At 46.9% G+C, this 23,397-nt stretch overlaps 1 protein-coding gene and 1 pseudogene across 2 annotated transcripts in view; one reads left to right on the top strand and one right to left on the bottom strand.

Annotated features, from left to right (window-relative positions):
- Positions 1-23,397, top strand: part of LOC108168680 — a 160,442-nt gene that overhangs the window by 42,628 nt on the left and 94,417 nt on the right. The gene's annotated exons all lie outside the window — the stretch shown is intronic.
- Gm2192 (predicted gene 2192) lies at positions 137-22,329 on the bottom strand (annotated as a pseudogene). The gene is made up of 4 exons (NR_152161.1): positions 22,255-22,329; positions 7,892-8,102; positions 3,863-3,923; positions 137-3,212 (listed from the first exon to the last, which is right to left on the bottom strand). The product of NR_152161.1 is annotated as a predicted gene 2192 (transcript).

Below are 23,397 nucleotides of genomic sequence, written 5' to 3' on the forward strand. Positions count from 1 at the left end.
GCCTTCATATGTGAGGCTAGTGCTCTGCCACTGGGCAAGACCCTCCTTTTGTGGATATTTAAGACCTGACCAAGTTGTTGAGATCAGGATATACACATGAATCCAAGGCTATCCCATTAACGACAGGCAATAGGATAGAAGTTACAAACCAGATTTAAAGGAGGGAGAAGGGTCAGCATGGTGGTATGCCATTAATTCCAGTTCTCTGGAGGTAGAGACAGGTAGATCTCTTAGAGTTAGAGGTTGACCTGCCTACAGAGTTAGTTCTGAGTCAGCTAGGGCTACATAGTGAGACCCGGGGACTGTGTGGACAGGCATCCTCAAGATGAAAGGTGTGACCCTGTTGTGAGGAGCCCTGGAGTGGTCTGTGCAGGAGCCTCTTCTCCTGCTCTCCATCCTGGCGTGTCTTTTGACCGACCAGGGAAAACCCAAGACCTGCGTCCCCTTCTCCAAGGTCCCCCACGACTTTGGATTTCTCTAGGTTGAACCTTTTCCCTCCAGCTTCCATGTCAACACAGACTTGGGTCTTATCCCTTTGGGATTGCGAGGCCTTGGAGCTCTGCTGGGCAGAACTATGGGGCACTGCTTTGGAAGGAGGAGGCCTTTGCGCCTGACACACATCCTGTACTGCAGAAGCTGGCTGTTTTTTAGGGTGGACCCCTTTTGCATTTGGGGCTGGCAGAGATGGGCATGCGACAGGCTGTTCCTGAAGCAGTGTGCTCTCTGACATGTGTAGACATCTGAGAAATTCCTGGATGGATTCGCTCTCTAGGTCGGCTGTACCCAGCTCCTTGTATTCTCTCTTTTCCTTTTCAGAAATCCCAAACTGCATTGCTAGGATCTTTTTTTTCAGGTGGAAATTCAGTTTGGCCAAGATATGTGTGTTTATTGGGTAGGGTCTGCATGGGGGAGGCTGACTCTCTGCAGGCACCTTCTCTGTCCTTCTGTCTGCCTCTGCTCCAGGCTGGAACTCTTCTGCAGTGTCCGCAGACACCCCACTGTCATCCTGAGCGCAGGGCTCAAGTGGGGTTATTTGAGTCAGAGCATTTGATGGGCTTTTGACAGCTTTGGGCATCTTCTCTCTGAGTCTAGGTTGGCTAGTGACTGCTGGGGATGCAGGCCTAGAGAGAGCTACACAGTAAAGGGCAGGCAGGCCTGACAGGAAGGCCAGATACTTATGATGTAAAGTTGTCTCCAGTTTCTTAATGGTTTCCTTAGGTAGGGATTGGGGCTTCTTACAGTGTTCAAAGAGAGTACCAGATAAGGTTTGTGTCTCCTGGCTGAGGGTCTTTGGTTTCCAGGGAACAACTTTGTGAAGTAATTCAGGGTCACTTTTACTTTCTGCCTGTAACTTCCTGCATTGGCCTTGTGGAATCCAAGGGAAGGGAGCCACTGTTGCTAAGCTTCCAGGAATTTTGCATTCCCAAGATTTCCAGACTTGGGCCGGGACCTTGCCCTCCTGGATCTGTTCACATTTGGAATCAACATGGCTTTTCAACATTTCCCTTGTCTTGGCAAACAAGTGTGGCATGGGGATTGTCCCTTTGCCCGCTGTGAGTGAGAACATGTCACCAGGCCCATTGGCCTCTGGTTTCCCGGGCTGTGAGATGCTCACATTGGGTAAGCTACTGCTGCCACAGGGCAGGGACTGTGGGTCTGTTGAGGAGAGCAGCATATTCATGGAGCGCTGGATCCTCTGGGGCAGCCCCCAGCGGAGGTGAATCAGCTGCTTCTGCAGGTGGAATTCCAGCAGCCTTCCTGCGTGCTCTGGGAAGATGTCCCTGGTGGGATGTAAAAAGGGCTTCCTTGCCAAGGAAGTTTTTACTGTCTTAGCCTCACTGGGTGCTTCACACAGCATTCAGCGCTGGTTTTGGAGGAGGAGAGCTGGCAGGCCCCACTGAAGCTTGCTGAGTTGTTTCTTTAGGAGGTGGCGTTCCAGTGCTTCACACTCAGCCAGCGACAGGAACGGGACAGTAATCTGTGCTCCTTCACGCTCACAGGGAGTCTTGCCATTCAGAGAGGTCGGGGAAGAGGGAAAGGCTGACTTACATGGTGTTTTGGGTAAGAAAAGGCCCGAGAGTACCCCTGAGGGCTGAGCATCTGTGGAGGGCTTGGACATATCCCTTTTCTTGCAGGTACCTTGAGAACTCAAGGAAGTAACATCCAAGGACTCACTGTGAAGAGATGGAAGGCCACAGAATAACTGGCTATAATATTCACTCTGAAGATTGTCCCCTGAGTCATTAGCTTTTGCCCTGGGGAGTGGATAGAAATTCCTTAGATGTTCACCTTCATGAGAGGGCAAGCAAGTATGAATTTGGTGCCAGGGCCTTCCTTGTTGCAGGTTTATAACAGGCCATTTGGAAACCCAGAAGGTCTGGACGGGCTGGCCTGCCGAATACAAGCTGCTGGTCTTGTGGGAAACGATCCCAGTTCTGTCCTCAATGACCTTAGAACTGCTGCTCAGAGTGCAGGAAGATGGATTTTCTCGAGATCGACGAAATAATGTTGGGTCTGGCATGAGCTGCCTCAGGGACTCCTCCACACGTCTCGGAAGACCCCACTTCTGGAAATGTATGCATTTTTTTACCTGTAGTTCAAGAAGCCCACGGACTTTAGGACTAAGTAATGGCAGATGGGAAGACAGCATTGAGTCCATATGTAAGGACATAGTATGTGTCAAGCTTGGGTCCAGGGGTAGTAAAGACACAGAGGGCTTCATGTGATGAAGGTCTTGGCTTTCCTGGTCAAGCTTTGCTTTGCTTTGCACTATTGTTTCCTCAATCATTAAAACCATAGGTTCCTTGAGCCTTGAAGAACTCACAGTCTCTGAGACCATGGGCATGTTGGCGAGATGAAAATTTTGGTCTAGCTGGAGACGATCAGTCCAGCATTCTTGAACCCCGAATGTGTTGGTCAACTGTGTTAAGTGTCCCGTTAGTTGTGTTAGTGTTTGGTTTCCAGGCACCCGTGGATGAGGTCTGGTGTGCCTGGAACAGAGCTCCATATTCTGTTCAAAAGTCATGGGTAACGTCTCCAGGTGTGCAGAGTGAGCAGAACCCTGGTTCAGTCCCAAAAAAGCAGGGGAGAGCTGACTTTTCTCACTCTGCACTAACTGCTGAATCTCTTCAGTCGCAGCCTCACAGATTTGGCAGCTGGGATCTAAACACAGGAGCTGCCGCACATTTCCCTGCTTGGGGACCCAGCTTTGGCTTGGAAGAGAAAAATAAGACAACCATTAATGAACGAACTTTGTCTGTCTCTTTGGAAGACTGTGTCTGGAGGTTTCTGGGCCCTTTTCTCCAGTCCCAAAGTTCTAACCCTACACTGTAGGAAATGAGGTCCTCACTCAAAGCATGGGGTGCTGCTGTATCCAGAAACTCTTGGGAATCTTTTGTGCTCTCCAGAAATGAAGTAGAGGGTAAGATGATGGGAAGATGGCATCCCAACAACTGATCCCCCACTCTGAGGACAGACAGGAGGTAATAGCAGCAGTGTCCAGCCAAACCCAGGGCTCTGCCTTTGGAAGGGAGCAGCAGGAAGACCATATGACATGGTGACCTCTTTATGCTGAATTCCCTCTCTTGACAGGTTGGTGTCTGGGTGCAACCCTAGCAATGTCCTTTACAGAGCATGCGTGAGTCCGTTCTGAAATTCAGACCTGCTGAGACCCTAACATACAGATTGGGTGTGGGGTGGCTCTTCCCTGCTGAGATGTGACCCATCTCTGCCCTGGCAGCCCTCTCAGCTGGTGAACCTGCCTGCCTGTATTTGTCCTTCCCTCAGTTACTCCTTTCCTCACCCCTGGCCTGGATCAGACCAAGAAATCATCAGAGTTTAGATACAGAGGTCAAGAAGTCACCTTTTCATGATAGAGAGCAGCTCCCATGGCTTCTCAGCTTCTTCTCGGGAAAGTCCCCTGGCTGAGGAATCAGGACACAGTGTTATATGGGATTCTACAGTAACAGGAAGCTGAGCTCCTAGACTTGGTGCTCTGTGCCTTGTCTGGGTAGAGCACCACCATTTACAACGCACTGTCCCCTGTAGGGATAATTAATAGTGTGCTTATTTTATTGATAAACCCATAGGTGAAATGAATCCCATAGGGTCATAAACTCAGTAAATGACAGTTAAGGACTCCTTAATTCCTCAATTCTTTCTTGTCAGGGGAGTAAGGCAGAGAATTTTTTTTAACATTCTTAATTTCTCATTTCCCATCAAGATCAGTCCTTTGTAAATGTCACCAGTTAGTGGCTCTGGAACCTCAGAAGTTAGAGCACTTGGCACTGGGCAAGGTCATAGAGAAGAGGAACTGTGGGAGCTCTCCCGGGGCGGGGAGTCAGGGGACATTGGAACTTTACCTCTTGACGCTGCATCTTTAGCCCTTTGCCTGACTTTTTGATGACGCTTAAAGAGAAAAATATTAGAATGTGAGGCTGGAACTTTCTTTTGTGTTCATATTGTGATAAATATCTTGCACTTTTCCTTTCCTTTCCTTATCTATGTGTATTTTTTACGCTCTCCTCCCCTGCCTTCTGCTAGGCTCTACTTTTTTTTTTTCCCTGACTTTCCCTTCTTCTCCATTTTTCTGGTTCTCTTTGAAACTAATCTGAACTCTATTTCCTATCCGTCTACTGAGTGATGTTTTACCAGAGTTTGCAGGCAAAAGAGTAGAAAGAATAGAACACATATAGGATGTGTTCTAATATAAAAAGCTTTCCAGGTATAAATGCCGTAACAAACTAAAATGGGAAATTCTCCTGTATTGGGAGATCTGAGATAATGCTAATCTTCTATTCAAAGCAATACAATGGTTTTTGGTTTACAACTCATAAACATTCTGGTAAGGAATGGCCTCACAGGAGAAAGGTATTATATAAACACCCTTCAAAGTATCATATCCAAACTGTCAGATGGGGTAGTGAGGCCATAAGTGGAAGATGGATCTTGAAAGCGTCTCTACCAGCTCAGTATTGGTCACAGGGTTTCCCTACCCGACAGCAGCTTCTTCTATTTTCGCACTTCAATCCTTGGTAATTCTGACGCACTTGCCAGACAATTAGGACAATGATGAAGAAGCAGAAATAGACATACAAGGGACATTCAGTGTCCCACAGAAAGCACATAGTGCTCAGCATGGTCTGAACCTCATCAGCATGAGGAGACCAGCCATCCTACTCTTAGGACATTCAGAGTCCATGTGCCTAATAGCTCCCAGGGCCAAGCCTTGACATGTGCATGTCACAGAGAACAGAATCAGGCCACCAGACTGCATCACAAAGACCTCTATTCCATCAAGAAAGCTTGTGTGGTAATTCAGCCTACAGCAGAGGATAGAGACATGGTTATCTTTAAAGGTCATGAACCTTTGGTCATGAATGTCACATTCACAAGCAGGACCTGCTCTCCATTTTCCCTGTACCCACCCACCCCTCTCCACCAGCCCGTTGGCTTGGTTCTTTTCTTCACAGCTGTGTAGTTGTTCCTGGTGGTCAGAGTCTGGGCTTAGTGCTGCCAGGTTCATGACATCTTATTCACAGCATTGAAATGATCAGATACAGATTTGCAAAGTACAAAATTGTATCCAAAGCAAAGTGATAGTATAGAAGAGAAAGAAGGAATGTGGTTAAAATAGTGACCGTGGGCCACTGACTAAAGGTCCCCAAGGACTGTCTGGCATTTCCTTTTATGGAATTAAGAGAAGGAGGAATTTGGTTGCTAAAGGTTGCATAGGTGATTCTTTATCTAGACTGACAGAGTGTTATGTAACCTTGAAGGGCCCCAACTTGACAAGGCAAACTCCATCTTGTAACCAGGCTTCCATTTTATTATACACTAGGCCCTATCCTCAGGTTCAACCCTAATTACTGAGAAAACCACAAACTGTTCCAGGAAGGAACCACCCTAAACATGGTTCACCAGCAGGAAAATACCTAATGTTCCAGACGTTATAGATAGATATAAATTCTTTAAGCCAACTGAAATAATTGTTAACCAATCATGTAACTGCCAAGCTGATAAGCCACTCACCCTGCTGTAACTGAAATAAAAGGGCTGAACCTTAGATGCTTGGGGCCTTCTGTGCTACCTTGCTCATCAGAGGGGCCTGAGGGTCCAAGCTAGAGCTTGAATAAAGACTCTTTGTCTTTGCATACTAGAGTTCAACTCCTAGTGGTCTTTGGGGACCCTCGGATCTGGGCATAATAACCTCTTTCCTACGGTGCACGTTCTTTCCATAATGCACCTGATTTTTGATATGTGTACCCAATTATACATAGGCATAAGATGGCAAATAGGGGTTTACTCCCTAAAAGTTCACCCAGAGTACATACTTTCATCTTGTTACCCATGCACCCAAAATTAATTCAGGTTATATCAATCTTACTATCCTCTTACAAGATGTAGTTGCAACATCTTTGAATAGAAACTGTCCAAGTTCAATGGTTGTTAAGAGTGGAACAACTTATTCAATTCTTTTAAAATATTTTTTTAAGATTTATTTATTATTGTATCTAAGTACACTGCAGCTGTCTTCAGATGCACCAGAAGAGGGAGTCAGATCTCATTATGGGTGGTTGTGAGCCACCATGTGGTTGCTGGGATTTGAACTCAGAACCTTCGGAAGAGCAGTCGGTGCTCTTAACCACTGAGCCATCTCTCCAGCCCTCAATTCTTTAGAGATGGCTGTGTGCATAGCTCAATACAAATGGGGGTCCTAGGTTCCTTACAGATTGCATAGGCATATTGTTTGGAGTGTGGTATGTGTGCATAGCCCAAGCCAAGCAGAGTCCTAGATTGCTAAGCAATTCTTATGTTTGCCTATAAAAGGAATTACATATTCAAGCTAGCCTGTACAAAAGACATACAATCCTTGTATTTTATTAACAAGCTGTGAGCCTAGATTGGGCAGGTTTGGAGTTATTCTAACTTACATCCCAGCCATATGTCCCTTGTTATTTGCCATTTCTCCTGGCCATGTGCTCGTGGTCCATCCACTCTCATGGTGGCCTCCTCTTCTCTGTGTGTCCTTTCTTCTCCGTTTTCTCCCTACCTGTGACCCCAAGCCAGGTAGCTGAAAACGCACCTACCTCTATCTACTGCCCAATCACAGGTTTTAGCCTTTTATTAATCAATTAACTTGGGAAGCAAGGTTACATAGCATCATTTTGTGTTCATGAAGATCTCCTCACACCTGAGGTTCTCCTCACCAAAGGCAACCAGATCTTGGGGGTCAGTATTTAGCATTTGAATAGATAACAGTGCCAGATCAGTTCCCTACATTTCCCTCTTTTGTATGAATAAAAAGACTACTTTTCTTACAACAATAAAGTGTGTATAGTAAGAACAATTATGAAATCTATGGTGTAATAATTAACATTCATAATGTCCACTCCTTTTGTATTTGGAGAAAGTGTTCTATTATTTAGCCTATATTGGTGAGTTTAGAGTTCTGTATTTAAATCATTTTCTCATTACCATCTTAGGCATTAAATTCTCTAACTTTCATAACTTGCAATTATCAACCTTAAAACATCCATTTATAACTTAAACCTTCAAGTCCTCCAACTTACATAACTTTCATTTGCCATCCTTAAAAACCTCTTTAGACCCTAAAGTATATTTTTTAGATCCTTTATAACTTAAGTTTAATTGTAAGACTATAACTCTCTGGCCTTCATCCGCATTAGAGATGTGAGAAGGGGTAAATATTACCTGAATTTTTAGGAAATGCAGGCAAGCAGCTTTCAAGGTTAAGAAATGGCTGAGAAATGGCTGCCTGGACAGTTCCCCAGAATTGTCTCCATAATGTTGGAGCATCCATCTTCATCCTTCTGGCCCAGTATATCTGACAGACATTTTGTGAAGCAGGAATTATAAAGGACTTGCTTACCCTCTCTTGGCAGAGCTTGGCAGATGTCCCTGAGCCTGTTTGTCCTTTCTGAACAGCATTATGTCCGTAGTTGAATTATGGGCAACTCTCTGCCCTGTGGCAGCTTGCCACATTGAGGCAAACTCCGGTTGGAGATTCTTGATGCTCATCATCTTCTTTGAAATAGAATGGGGTACTGCCAGAAGCTGACATGCCTTTATGTCAAGAAGGTCTTAAATAAAAAAATTAAAAAACAAACAACAACAACAAACAAACTTTAAATGCCCTATTCTATGAGTATCTGAGAGTTTTGAAGACTATCCATCTATTTATAGCATACCTGAGCAAGCAAACATTGCTTGTTTATAGGTATAAATTATCTGTGCAACCTAGGGTGTATATTTCTGTGATAATCTAGACTAGCATCTGGCATGATACTAGTAACTATTAACTTGTATTTCTTAACCATCCCTAACAGCCCGGGGGGCAACCAGATCTTAGGGGCTGATATTTAGCATTTGAATACATAGCAATACCAGATCAGCCCCCTACACTTGCCTACTTATAAGTTACTCATCCTCAGAAAACTAAATACTTTGGCATACCAGGTACATTGTCAGGAAGAGTGACTGGGACAGAGAAACTTCTACCTTCCTTACCTGGAAATGTGTCTGACAAGTACACAGAGGTTCAGGGAGAGAACATATTTAAGGATCAGAAATGAAAAGCCTTGATATTCACTAAAGGGGTTAATCAGACATCAGAAATACAAAAAGGGCAGGTGTGGAAGGGAAAACCAAGGTGGCAGGTTTGTTTGTTTGGTTTGTTTTTTTAATTAAGTAAGCTTTTATTGGAACTTACATTGTGGTACAAAAATGCATTCCAGCTAAAAGAAAGTATGACACCACAACCTCATCCCACCCAGATTAATCACACTGACGACCACCCAGTTTCCATTTCTTCCCTAGGTTTTGTTCTACACAGATCTGTGCACATCATCAACATTAGAGTTCTTAACTTTAAGTGAAGAAAGGGACCAAGAATCAAACCCCAAGCCAATAACATGTTATCAGATCTACTAGGCTACATACTGTTCAATCCCGTGTAAGCACTGGCTCCTCGGGAAGTCAGTTATCAGCGCCTGTACTCATTACAGAATTGGACCAATGGAAAGATTCCTCAGTAAGACATTTGGTCAACAGCATGTTTAAACCAAAAGTCCAGCAGTGTTCCAAACACAAAGACAGCAGTGTCTTTAAATTGCACAATAAGAGCAAGGAGGGGAAGCCTCCAGTTTGAGTGGGAAGAGATTATAAGCACTGCTGTCCATGGAGGCTCACCAACTCGGCTTGTTGTGGAACTCTGTCCAAGGCTTTGTGTATCTGCAGCTCTTTCTATCCATATTTCACCATCCAGCCTGCTCAGGGCAATGATGCCTGCACAGAGGAGCACTTCCAGCCCGAATCATAAAAACAAACAAACAAACAAACAAACAAAAACAGTAGCTAGTTGTGGTTAGATATTCTTGTAGCTTTATTTGATGTGCATTTATTGATGTGCAGCTAAGGCATGGGGCAAGTGTTTTGCAGCTCATTTCTAGAAACAGTCATTCTTGTTCTCGTCCCATTAATCTGCATTTGTGCTAATTGCTTGATCCCTGTGGATACTGTGATGTTTCTGTAACACTCAGGAATTCTGGAAATCCTTTAGACTATCTTGCCCAGTGAGAATGGCCTCATAAAACCTTTGTATCCCAAAACTGTGAAGAGTCTATTTCATAGTTTCCTCAGCATTCAGTCTTCACCCTACTAGTCTGATGAACACTCATGCCCACCCTGAGTAGTGTGTTAGGCATCTTCCCATCATTGAGAGAAAATACATGAGCACAAAGGGGAAAAAAGATTCATTTGGACCCATGATTTCAGGCATTTCAGTCCTCAGTCCCTTGGCCATGTCATTCTGGATCTATGATGAAGCAGGTAATAGTGGGTATGGGAGCCGGTGGCAAGAAAAGCTGCCCTCACCTCAAGAAATCCAGAAGGAAAACAGTGAGGGAGCAGAAAGAGCCAAGGACAGAGCTACACCTCCCAAACACATCCCAAGGAGCCAATCGCTTGAGTAGATTCTACCTTCTAAATAAACAATCTTTATACATTCATTTATTCATTGTGAAGTTGCACTTGTACCATGTGGTGGTCAGAGGACAACTTTCAAGAGTTGGTCCTCTCTTTCTGCCATGTGGGTTTCAGGGACGGAACATAGGGAGATCTGGCCCTGCCCTTGCCGATTGTAAAATTGGGTAAATGGGTCAGTGCTGGAGAGCTTGAGCTTGCCCTGGTGCTGTGCGTGTGGGCGAGCTGGGACTAATCACTGATGTGTGAATTAGTCTTGTCTTTAAAACTATATTGTCAATTGTCTTGAGAGCAGGAAGATAGTATTTCTCAAATGTATACACTTGTGCTATGGTTTGAATCTGAAAAGACTCCCAAAAGCTCATGTTGAAGTCTTGATCTTCAATGTGGCTATCTTCCAAGGTGGGCTTTGGTGAAGAGAGTGAATTCTGAGGACTCTCAATGGAATATTCCATTGATGGGTTCATAGTTTAATGGGATATTGAGAGGTAATAGAAACTTAAGAGGTAGGGGTGGGTGGGAGGGATCAGTGGATAAAGGTACTTGCCACTGAGTCTGGTGACCTATCAGATAGCCTGCAGTTGCCCTGTGTCCTGGAGATCTTGCAGCTTTGAATAGGCAGGACCAGCTCCTTCAGTGCCCCAGCAGTTCGTAGATAGGGTAGATGTTGGGGTGGGCCAACTCAAAGTCCTGATCTGGGTCTGGGTGGTAGCTGAGCTGGTCAGCCTGGGTCTCAGACAGGTGGGTGGGAGTGTGGCCAGTTCTCCTGCCCATGCTGCTGTTAATGTGAACTCTATGTTTAGTTTGTAGAACTATTTGTGAACTATTTGTGAGCTTAGAGACTGAAATGCCAGGCTGATAGACTAGCGAGCCTCAGAAATGGACCTGTCTCTGCCTTTCCAGTGCAGAGATTACACGAGTGCCACCATGCCCAGCTTTAAAAATACTTTTATCTTTGAGAATTTCATACTTATACACAAATATGGCACCCACCTTTCTTTACCCCCTCCAGCAAGCTCCCCTCCTAAACGTCATGTCTCTTTTTTTAACTTTATTGATCCCTTGTGAATGCACCCCAATCCTCTCCTCTCCTCATCTCTTTGTATCTTCCCTCCACTCTTGTAACCTCCCCCTAAAATAAAATAAAAATAAAGAATAAAAGAAAAAAAAACCCAAAAATAAAAAACAAATACAAACCTAAAAACTCTCATTGTGGAAGCTGTAGTGTGTCACAGTGTGTCCCACAGTATACTCTTTTAGACCACATGTCTGTACTTGGAAATGTTCATTGCTGTGTTACTAGTCTGGTTTGAGGCCTCTGGTTTCTGCTACACCATCCATACTGGATCCTTACCAGGACTCCTCTCAGAAACCCTGTTGTTGCCCTGAGTCATGGAAGTCCTGCAGTTTTGGATCTGCAGGACCGTCTCCTTAAATGCTCCAGCAGTTCATAGATGGAGCAGATGTTGGGGTGGGCCAACTCAACACCCTTGATCTGGGCCTGGGTGGTAGCTGAGGTGATCAGCCCTCAAACTCTCCCACACTCACAGCACCAGGACAGGTCTCCAGCGCTGGGCCACCAGTTCACCCAGTGCTGCAGCCAGCAAGGGACATGAGGGCCATCTCTCCCTCACCTGCACCACCCCACAGCAAGTGAGTAGGAGGCCAGCTCACCCACACTCCTAACATCGTGGCCAACTCTAGTGATGTCACCCAGGTGACGAACAGGGCCTGCTCTCAGGAGTACTATAGCTGGCAAGAGGCAGGGACAGCAATCCTGCTCTCCTAACCTGCCACAGGGCTCACCTGAGTCCCCTCAACCCCCAACTGGGCCATCTCTGCACAGTCGTTGCACATCAACGTGGTTCCAGGCAGCAGACCAGACCAGGGACATCCACGTGGCCTTTGGTCATAATGTGAGCCACAGACATAGACACAGGCCCCTGCTGCTGCCTGATCACAGACCCAGACATGGCCCTCAGTGACGGCTCGGGCTGGGGCTTCACCGAGCCTCACTCCATTCTCCTATCTCTCCACCACAGACTTTCACGTTGTAGTAGCTCCAGCGGCAAGCGAGCCATGTGATGGGTGGGCCTCTGGGTGTCTTCGGTCCACCCACATGCTCAGAATGATTCTCTCTCCCCAGCAGCTGCCAACAACTAACAGCTCTTCAGCGAGGGGAGGGGCCTGGAGATCATCTACCCGCATCCACACCAGAGTGTTGGCTGACTTGATCTTGTATAGGTCTTGTGGGGGCAGCCATAGCTGCCATGAGTGAGACGGACACAGCCCAGAAGCCAACATTTCACGATGTTCCTCCCATCCTGCATTCCTTCCCTCTCCTGAGCCTTGGTGGTAGTGGTTGTGGGGGGAATTAATATGATATTCCGCTTAGGTTGGAGCAAGTAGTCTCCCTCCTTACTCTTTTACCAGCGATACATCTCAGCTTTGACTTATTTCCACTCCAAAAAGAAGCTTCTATGGCCAAGGCAAAGAATAGCCCACATCTATAGGTGTAAGCATAAATATTTAGGAAACAAATTTGACAGCATGAATATTTAGCAAAATAACAATAGCTGGTTCTACTCTAGGGACTATGACTCCCATAGACATGAGCTAGGATTACAGCCTCAGATACAAAAGTCCCTCCACAGGGATAATCAAAAAAACATTGTAAAAATGCATGAAATTCTCAAAGATGTAGTTATTTAAAATGTTACAACTTTTTTTTTTTTAAATCTGTTTTCCTAAGGATTCTGGTAAGCTGGGCATGGTGACACATGCCTGTAATCCCAGTCTGAGGCAGAAGAATATTGAGTTCAAAGCCAGCCTAAGCTACATAGTGAGACCCTGACTCAAGAAACAAAGATGCTCACAACTCCCTAAAACTCCAGTCACAGGGAATCCAACATCCTCTTCTGGCCTCTGTGTACCAGACACATACATGGTGCAGACAGACATGCAGCCAAAACATGCATACACACAAAAATGAAGGGAGTTTCAAAGTTAAAAAAACAAAAACAGACAGAAACAACCATAGGCACTAGAAATGCTCATTATTGTAGCTTGAAATGACCCCCCCTCCCCCCGTAGACTCATGTCTATTGCTCTCCAACTGGTGGACTGCTTGAGAACACTATGGAACCTTTAGGAAGTTCCTAAAGACATCCAGAACCTTGCTGGAGGATGTAGGTGACTGGGGGTGGTCTTTGCTGTTTTATAACCTGGCCCTGCTTCCTTTGCTCCCTCTGGGTTTCATGTGTGGGAATGAAATGTGATCAGCCAGCCTCCCGATGCCAGGCCTATCTTACACTCCTGCCACCACCATGCCTCTCCTGTTGTGCTGGGCTGTATCCCCTCTGGGAATGTAAGCCCAAATAAACCCATTTCCTCCTCCTCCTCCTCCTCCTCCTCCTCCTCCTCCTCCTCCTCCTCCTCCTCCTCCTTCTCCTCCCCCTTCTCCTTCTTCTTCTGGTGTTTTATCTCAGCAACAGAAAAGTAACTAATGTGATCATGTTGCCAAATTGCATTGTAAATATAAATGTTAAAACCCATAGACCTGAGCTCTCTCGACCTTGATCAAAGCAGCTGCTTTTTGCAGAAGACACAAGTCAAAGTGGAGGTGCACAACTGGTCACAGTGCTGAAGAGACCGGACGCTCAGCACTAAACGGGACATCTGTATTCACACCCCAGCACCAGGGCTCAGGAGCTTTGCAGAAGAAGAGATGGAAGGAATATAACCTGGAGAATGGGCGAGGTGAGGTGAAGTCCTGTCTTCTGGACATGGCATGGCTCACAGTGATGAGCGCCACCTGCACAAGATCAAGCCGGCCTGGCATAGATAGGGTTGATGATCTCCAGGCCCCACCCCTCACTGAGGAGCTATTGGCTGTTAATAGCTGCAGGGGAAGGGAAGTTCATTAGTTTTTGAGGCTGTGGCCATTGTTAGGTTTCTCACACTCTATAGGATGCCCACACTCATGTGCATATAGGCGGCACTAACTGGACTTAGTGGGCTACCAAAAAAAAAAAAAAAGACATGAAGTTAGAAGAGGACATACTAGCATGTGCCCTCCCCCCAGTCTTGAGCAGGCTGGCTCAGACTTGGTTTGCCACAGTTGCTAGCCCATCTAGGGTGGAGTCTTCCGACCTAGGTAAAGTCTATTGTCCTGCCACATTTGCGGTTTCCTCCAAGATGCCACTACCTGCTGAAAGCAGGGATCCTGACAAAGCAGCGAGATCCTGGTGTGGTGGGGGATGGGTCCCCCCACCCCCTTTATAAGCTCTGACTCACAAGTAAACATTGGCCTTGATCAGAGAACTTTGTCTTGGCTTGTTATTTCTCTCACTGACTTTCCCATCCAACCCCAGCTTTCCTTTCAGGAACCCAGTAACCCGTAGCTGCTGGCGACTACACTGGGGGGTGGGGATAAAGGAGGAGTTAGAGGGAAAATTGAAAATGAGTATTGTCATATTTCATGTGTGAAATTCTCAAGAATGAAGAAAAACTATACCCAAAAACTTAGAGATTATAAAAGAAAGAAAATCGTAGCGTGTATAACACGACTAGGAATGTCTGATTAGTGGGAGTGGCCCAGAGTAGGTGGTATTAATAATGCATGAGCCTCAGCTGCCATTCAGACCAATCAGGACGATAGCATCAGAGTCCATTGGACATGGTGCTTGCACACCTGGGATCCCAGCACGGCCACCATGAACTAGAGACCAGCATACATAGCAAGACCTTTTCTTAAAACAGAACACAAACAAACAAACAAACAAACAAAAACATCAATGTGACTCAGCCTGCATGCCATCTTGGTGGAGTCCTGGGCAAAGGTTACATGAAAGGAGCCTGAACAGGACCTGTGCAGCCCTTGTGCTAAAACACGTGACGCCTTCTCCAGAGAAGTGTGTGTGGATGACGTCCTCCAGCCTATCTGTGTGACGACATTGCTGTATGTGCCTTCAGCAGTGTATGATGATTTACACTGGGGGTCCCTCTGACCCAGCATTCAGCAGTGAGCTTCTCTAGAGGCTCAGCCAAGTAGGGCTCCTCCTCTACAAAAGAAAGCCTTGCTGGCGGCCTACTCACCAGCTACTCCAAGGTCTTCTGGAATTCTCCCTTCACCATTTCAGCCACTTGGAAATTCTCACTCTTGGGAGCAGCTCCCTTCCTCCCCTCTGCCAGCGCAAGGTGACTGTCACCAGATTTCCCAGGTGGGTTTCCACCTCCTTCCCCTCCCGCTTCGCCTCTGCCATAATCCATGCCATTTACTCCCTATCTTGCTAGAACAATCCTTGTAAAAATGTTTAAATCAATAGTCGGTGACCTTAACAAAGAAAAGTGAAAAGGAATGTACAAGGTGGACTTTAGGAATTCGTCAATATTGGTCCCTCAACTGTAGGAAAAAAAAGTGTGACATAAGATGTAATAATAAAGAAAACTGCCAGGGTCTAGAAAGGGTTACGGGAACTTCGTATTTTCCAATAAGTTTTTCTGAAAATCTTAAGTGCTTTTTTAAAAACTTAAAACATAATACAATTTTCTTTTTTTTTTACAAACTATAATCATCCATTATAGTTCAGCTTGTTCAGGCAAAGGCAAAGTAAGATGGTGTAGTAGTTTGAATATGTTTGGCCCAGGGATGGCCTTTTTGGAGTAGGTGTGGCCTTGTTGGAGGAAATGTGTCACTGTAGTTGTGGGCTTTAAGACCCTCATCCTAGCTGCCAGGAAGCCAGTCTAACAGCCTTCAGATGAAGATGTAGAACTATCAGCTCCTCCTGCACCATGTCTGCCTGGATGCTGCCATGTTCCCACCTTGATGATAATGGACTGAACCTCTGAACCTGTAAGCCAGTCCCAATTAAATGTTGTCCTTATAAGAGTTGCTTTGGTCATGGTGTCTGTTCACAGCAGTAAAACCCTAATTAAGACAGATGGCAATGGAGAGGTATGTTAAAGGGTGGCCTTTGATAGGTAAGATCCTCAGGCTATGAGAACTTAGCGGCCAACTCTTTTACACAAAGCACATGGAGAATTTGAGAGGGTGAATAGAACAGAGGCCCTAGAGTCAGGGATTTCTTATAAGCCGCAATTTTTGAATAGGAGCAGGGAATTTCTGCCCCTGCTCAGGTGTCTCAGTTGCTTTCTGTCAAAAGACTGTCATGCCAAGACTTCACAAAGCTAGGAAATGAACAGGCACACATTCACTCCTGTGCCCTGCATATCTTATGACCTCCCTTCTAGGATGCAGTGGGGGCAGGGAGTGAAGGTTAAGAATTTGGGGGGTGGACAGGAGAGATGGCTCAGTGATTAAAAGCAGGAACTGCTCTTCCAGAGGTCCTGAGTACCCAGCAACCACATGGCGGTTCACAACAATCTGTAATGGGGTCTGATGCCCTCTTCTGGTGTGTGTCTGAAGACAGTGACAGTGCACTCATGAATAAGGAAAGAAAAGAAAAGGAAAGGAAAGGAAAGGAAAGAAAAGAAAAGAAAAGAAAAGAAAAGAAAAGAAAAGAAAAGGAAATAAAAGAACAGAGGAGAGGAGAGGAGAGGAGAACGAGAAGAGAAGAGAAGAGAAGAGAAGAGAAGAGAAGAGAAGAGAAGAGAAGAGAAGAGAAGAGAAGAGAAGAGAAAAGAAAGAGAAGACTTATTTAAAAAAAGAATTTGTGGAGAAGACTCTGCCTCCTTAAGATCATCCACTGGCTCTTCAATCTTTCTGCTTCATCTTCCACACAGATCCCTAAGCGTTGGCAGGAGGTATCTTAATAAAGACATCCACTTAAGGCTGAGTGCTCCAGAGTCTCCCTCTTCCCTCCACCTTGTCCAGTTGTGGATGATGAGGACTGAGTAGCACCATGAATTTATGTGTAACAATATGTGGGCAGAGAAGATCTGGAAGAAGCTGGGGAAGAGGGAAGTATGACCAAAATATATTCTATGGAAAAAAAGTATAAAATAAACATGAATTCATGAGGACCAATTGCCCTGTTTTGCCATGAAATAGAAGCCGGATAACAGCCTGGAGTGGGGCATAGGAAGAACCAACTCCATCTTAACCCAGAAAGTGTGCACATTCATTCGGTTTCCCGCCAGAGCCCATCAGTTCCTCTCATTCAGGTCCCCCCTGTAATCTCCTAGCTCTGTGGCTCTCTGCCTAGCTCCCACTGGGCAGAGAGGATGCCTGTCAGAAGACCTCCTTGATCTTTGGGGTGCTTCAGGGAAACACCTGGGAGTGTGTTAGTTCAGTGAGCCTGGGCCTTGTGTTTCTCTGCTTTGAGGATCAACTAAGGGTTGGTCTTCCTTCCTTTAGGCACAGAATTACCCTGGAGGGGAAGATGATACACACATCCATACTCTCTCCCACCTGGGGTTTCTGTATCCTGCTAGCAGCGGACACATTGTGCTAACCAGCAGGGTCCTATGAGAGGAAGCAACTCCCATGACCACTTCCTCTTGACTTGATGGGATGGTGATAGATCCAGAGTTTCTTTATGAACCAGAGGTATCCACCCACACACCCCCAAACCGCTCCACCCCACCCCCTACCCCTCATACCACATCACAAAGAAGCCCCAGCTTCCTGCCCTTGCTTCAGCTCTCCTCTGAGGTAGGCTAGCAAAATACAGCAGACATGCTGCCTTCTGAGGAATACTGGATGGCCAACAGGAATCCATCCCATGTAATCAAGACTGTCCCTTTCCTTTTCCTTCCCCTTCCCAATTTTGAAGCCCTGGCTCACATCTACGTCCTTGCCAATCCAGTGCTGCTAGGAGAAGACTTACTCCCATGGGGTTAGAATGAGGGTCTCATTTCCCACCCCCACAGTGTACACTTCTTCCAACAAGGTCAATCCTACTCCAACAAGGCCACACCTCCTAATAGTGCCACTCCCTGGGCCAAGCATTCAAATCATCACAAGTAGTTAGATAACAAATTATATCACCATTTACTTTGGGATTCTTGGGTGAGCTAGTGTCCACCATTTTGTGCTGACTCAGACCCCTGGATATATCCACTGTCACTCATCTTGGATCTGTCAGGTATCAGTGCTATTTGTTTAAGTATAAGCTGGCCCATCTGGCCCTCTGTTCTCAGTAGCACACTCCTTTGTTTTCTAACTCTATGGACAATGTAACTAAAGTACCCAGGCGCCTTTTACTACATTTTCCTACCGAGTCTGTGGTCAAATCATTATCTACACTATTGCTGTCTGTTTCTCTGCCCGGTGTCTTTCAGTTTGGGGTGCTCCCCCTACTTTCTATTTGATAATTTTTTTGTGGGTCTTCCCACATAAAATGAGCTGGGTGTATTCCTTAAATCCTAGTACTCAGGAGACAGGGGCAGGTGGATCTCTGTGAGTGTGAAGCTAGCCTGGGCTACATAGAGAGTTCCAGGAAAACCAGGGCTATATAGAGAGACTATGTCTCAAAAAGAAAAAAAAGAAAGAAAAGAAAAGAAAAGAAAAAAAATTAAAAAAATATATGAAAAGTCATGCTCTCCCAGGAGGAAGCATCCCTGCTACCGTCCTTCCTTTCATGGGGTATTTTCATCAGGAAAAGCGTCTTTGCCTCCAAGCCTGATGGCCTAGTTTGATCTCTGGAACCCACATGGCAGGGGAGAGAAGCCACCTCTGCAGACTGTTGTCAGGCAGTGGGAGTGGGGAAATAATGGGGCTGGGAGAAAACCTGCCCGCCCGAGCTCTGGGGCTCTGGGTGGATGGACTCAGAGACTACTGTGCACTCTCCACGCCCCTAGGGTGAGCATCAGGTTGTGGGAAGCCACGGAATCCCAGTCCTCGGGGGATGGAGAGGGAGCAGTCCGGGTCCCTGAGCTTCATGGAGTCCAGGGATGACAGGTTCTAGGTCTTGGCCATCGCAGGACATTGCTGGACATGGAGGAAGAGCTGAGAATGGGTGGAGACCCCAGGGGCGGCTCAGTCAGCCCCAGGGCTGAAGGGAGAAGGGGGAAGGGGAAGAAGGGGCTCTGGGTGGTTTCCACTCGGGCGAGAGTCCTTGGTCTGGTGGTGTCGGCTGGAAATGCTGGGAGGCCTTCTATCGGAAGATTAGACGCAGCTCTTTAAGGGAAGGCCTAGTCCATCATTCAAGCACAGTGGGTCTTGACGAGCAGAGACAGTTCGTGGTTTTAGAGCTTTATTGTAGAAAGGCAGAGAGAAAGAGAAGGTAGAAAAAGAGAGGCCGGCCATGGCCACGTGGAGAGAAGGGGGAAGGGAGGAAGAGAAGGAAAACTAGAGATGAGAATAAGAGAGGTGTGAGCTTAAGAGAGAGAGGAGGGGCCAAGCAGCCCCTTTTATAGTGGGATGGGCTATCTCGCATTTGCAGGATAGTTGCGGGGAGGAGCATGCCTGGCTATAGTCAGGTAACTGTGGGGTGGAGTCTAGCCAGAATGCCAGGAGCTTGTGACATTGTCTGCGTGACTGATAGTCACAGGATTATGGAGTTGGGGGCTCCATGGTGTCAGCACCTACGTCTGAGAACATGACTCACTGTTCCATCCCTTGTAGAGTTTTTTACTGAGTCTCCGTGGTAAGCTTCGCTCAACCAGAACACAGGCTGCCTTTCACGTTCCCAGAGATTGTCGTCTGGCTTTTACTGGTACACTGCTGGTGTGTGTGCTCCTGTACTCCCAGTAGGTAAATAAAATGTAATTAAAAAAAAAATCTCAAATTCCCACATAAAATGGGATTCTTCCTGCTTCCTTAAAATTTTAGTGTTACCAGGGACACAGAGGAGGGGCTTAAAGCTGGTCAGGATTCGGGTTCCACCCTCAGTGACCTTCAGACCTGCTCCTTTCCAGTTAGTTACACAACAGCACTGCTCACAACAACCAATGGGCTCATCCTATACAGCCATTAAAGAGGACAAGATAAGATGTGCTGTATGTATATGTACAATGAGGCTTTATTCAGCCATGAGGGAGACTGAAACACTACCATCTGCAGGGAAATGAATGGAACTGGAGTTCATACCAAGTGGCATGAGCCAGACCCAGAAAGACAATCATTAAAGGTTTCCTTTCATAAGTGGAGCTCGCACATGCCTATATGGCATGAAAATATAGGCAAAACTACTTTGCAAGAGGAAAGAAACTATCAGGAAGGGGTAAGAGTGACACACAGGGGGGTAATAGGGAATGGATATGGACAACAAACTTGAACAAAAAATGTCATTGAGACGCATGGCTTTGTACAATGAACGTGCTGATAAACAAAGGAGCCAATGCCATCTTTAGTCCCCGCAATAGCTACTTATATCAACTTCTGTATTTAACCCAATAGCTTCCCCACCTCTTGAAAAAATTCTTGTAGTGTATTGGCACACTCTACTAACCTATAAACTAAGACTATGGGGAGAAGGCTCAGTTGGTAAAGAGCTTGGTGTGACTGAGGGCCTGAGTTCCATTCTCAGCAGCTGTGTAAGGTGTGGTGTTGGGAAGTGGGGACAGATAGTCTAGCTGAATCAGCGAGCTCCAAGTTCAGTGAGAGACCTTGTCACAAAAAATAAGGAAGACAGCTGATACTGACCTCTGCATTTATATACATGAGCATGTTCTCTCTCTCTCTCTCTCTCTCTCTCTCTCTCTCTCTCTCTCTCTCTCTCTCTCACACACACACACACACACACACACACACACATACACACACACACACACACACACACACACACACACACGCACACACACACAGTGAGGTAGGGAAGCATAGGAAATAGTTTAGCAAACGGAGACTCTACTTGGCTTGGGGGATACACAGACCCGTCTTCTATTAACATGCTCAGCAGCTGTCTTAGTTAGGGTTTTACTGCTGTGAACAGACACCATGACCAATGCAAGTCTTATAAAAGACAACATTTAACTGGGGCTGGCTTACAGGTTCAGAGGTTCATCCATTATCACCAAGGCAAGAACATGGCAGCATCCAGACAGGCATGGTTCAGAAGGAGCTCTGAGGGTTCTACATCTTCATTTGAAGGCTGCTAGCAGAATACTGACTTCCAGGCAGCTAGGATGAGGGTCTTATAGCCCACACCCACAGTGACACACCTACTCCAACAGGACCACACCTTCTAATAGTGCCACTCCCTGGGCCAAGCATATACAAACCATCACAGCAGCCTAGGACTCACACCTGCATGTATCATGCACACATCTGAGCACCTAGCAACATGCTAGCAACCGAGACCCTCCCCACCTGCATCAAGTTGCCTGCACAAACTTCTCTCCAAACTGCTAGTTCTTGCTGATACCAAGGACTTTTAAAACGGTGATGGGGCTGTCAGGATGGCCATGGTGCCAAGCCTGAAACCCTGAATTCCATCCCGGGAAGCCATATGGATGAAAAACCCTCACAAAGGGTCATACCCTCTGATCTCTGCATGCACATGCATTGTGGTGGGCACACACACATTACAAACACACACACACACACACTTAAAAAATTAAATACAAAAACAAACAAAAAATTGGGATCAGACTGGGGGAGCCAGTTTGGGGTTTTAACTATAGGAAGGACCTTGGACCCTCGACCCTTGTCACTCTCCTGGGGTACACTGCTGGAGACAGCTTCTAGAAACTGGTCCTTCCTCTCACTGACAGCAGACTCCTCAACTTTGGCTAAAATGTTTTATATCCACTCCCAGGAAAAGAGGATTCTCCAGACATCTGGCAAAGTTATGGCTAGAGTTAGGTGGTAACAGCTGAAGTTGTGGGAACACTGATAGGTGGGGGAAAGATGTGGCCTACTCTCAGTGTGGGTGCTTTTGGGGAGGGCGTGGCAGAGAGCCAGTCACTGATAGTAATTACAAGCCTGACCCTTAGGAGCAATGGAGTCCTACACATGCAAAGGCTTCCTACCAGGGAGGGATGCCCTGTGGGTTAAGAAACAGCAGGTGTGGAGTGGGATTCCCAGCACCAATGGCGTCTGCGGTGGTAAAGTCAGGGAGGCAGTGGGCGTGACTTTAAATCTTTAATGCACCGGCTGTCTGTGCAGCAGCGGTGGGGGTGCGACAGAGGAGACCACGACCCGAGCGCTGGGGAGCAGGCCTCAGGCCGCTCGACAAACAGCTCATTAGGCCCCGCAGAGGCTCCAGCTTCTGCTCCCGGGGGTGCGCCAAGCTGTAGGGCGACCCGACAATGACATGAGGCGGAGCAGGGGCGCCTGGACTCCCCCACATCCGTCCACCGACACTGAACCTCGTTCATGCCCCCACGAGATCGCAGCCCCCTCACCTCCGCTCCCTGCGCCACATTCGCAGCCAAGGAAAAAAGTAGAAGCAGCCCCAGTAGATCCTGCAAAGACAAGGCAGAGCCGGACCGGGAGGGGCGGGGCTGACCCACAGACCTCACCTCTGGAACCCAGCCCTCCAGAAAGCCCCGCCCCCAAGGGCTGGACAGCAGCAGCCCACGCCCCTCGAGGGCCCGCTCCGCCCGCCCTGGGACGTTCACCTTCCCCCCCACCCCCGGCCTCACATCCCTCCTCCGCATCTCCCACCTCAACTCACTCCTCCTCCACTTCCAGCGCCACCTCGTATCTCCTCAATCGCGACATGTCCGGGCTCCGAACGGTTCTTGTGGAACAGCATGATAGGAACACTTATTCCCAGTCGCAAGTCCCCTTCGCCATCATTTCCAGGACGAGTCTGAATAGTCCTCAGGTACACTGAGGCAGGTGGCCCCCACCCCCGGAAGCCAATTGTCACATCGGGACAGGATGGGATGGATGCTATGGAAATCACTAGAAGTTAAAGCGTTAGGAGGAGGGTTATCTAGGGACCCGAACTTGGAGTCACCAAAGAGGGAGGTCTAGCGGCAGGGGAGCTGGGACATTTAGGCCCTGGATGGAGATTTTGAGGGGCTGGAGTCACCTGAAGGGGGGCTCAGGGGTCGGCACAGCCTAAACTCCCCGCCCTCCCTGGCTCAGCCCGGGAAACGGACCGTTAACAATTACATCACAGGGATACCTTCGCATTCTATGTGTGGGGCTTGCATATCACCCAGAAGGGGAGGAACCAGGTTTTCGTCAGAGGAGGTGGGATCAAAATGTAACGTTAAAAAGTGGCACTGTATTTTTTGTTGCTTAAGGGGCATAGTCTGTGTTTATTAAGATGCCAGACACGCAGGACCCTCTTTTCTGGGATGGAGCCAGATTTTAGAGTTAGGCAGGTTGGTAGACTGTGACCTTGACTGGAGACAGCAGTAAAAGTGCTTTGGGAATCATCTTCACTGTGCCTCTACCCAGTGCCCCCACTTGCCTGACTTTTACCTTGCCAATTGTTTTTCTTCCTTGTCCAGTTCTTGAATGACCTCAGACCAGATTGAATGACCTCAGACCAGAAGGAATAGGCCAGCAGCGAGAACACAGCCTAGAGCAGG

The sequence above is a fragment of the Mus musculus genome (assembly GCF_000001635.26).
Source record: "Mus musculus strain C57BL/6J chromosome 4 unlocalized genomic contig, GRCm38.p6 C57BL/6J MMCHR4UN_CTG5".
Classification (NCBI taxonomy): Eukaryota; Metazoa; Chordata; class Mammalia; order Rodentia; family Muridae; genus Mus; species Mus musculus.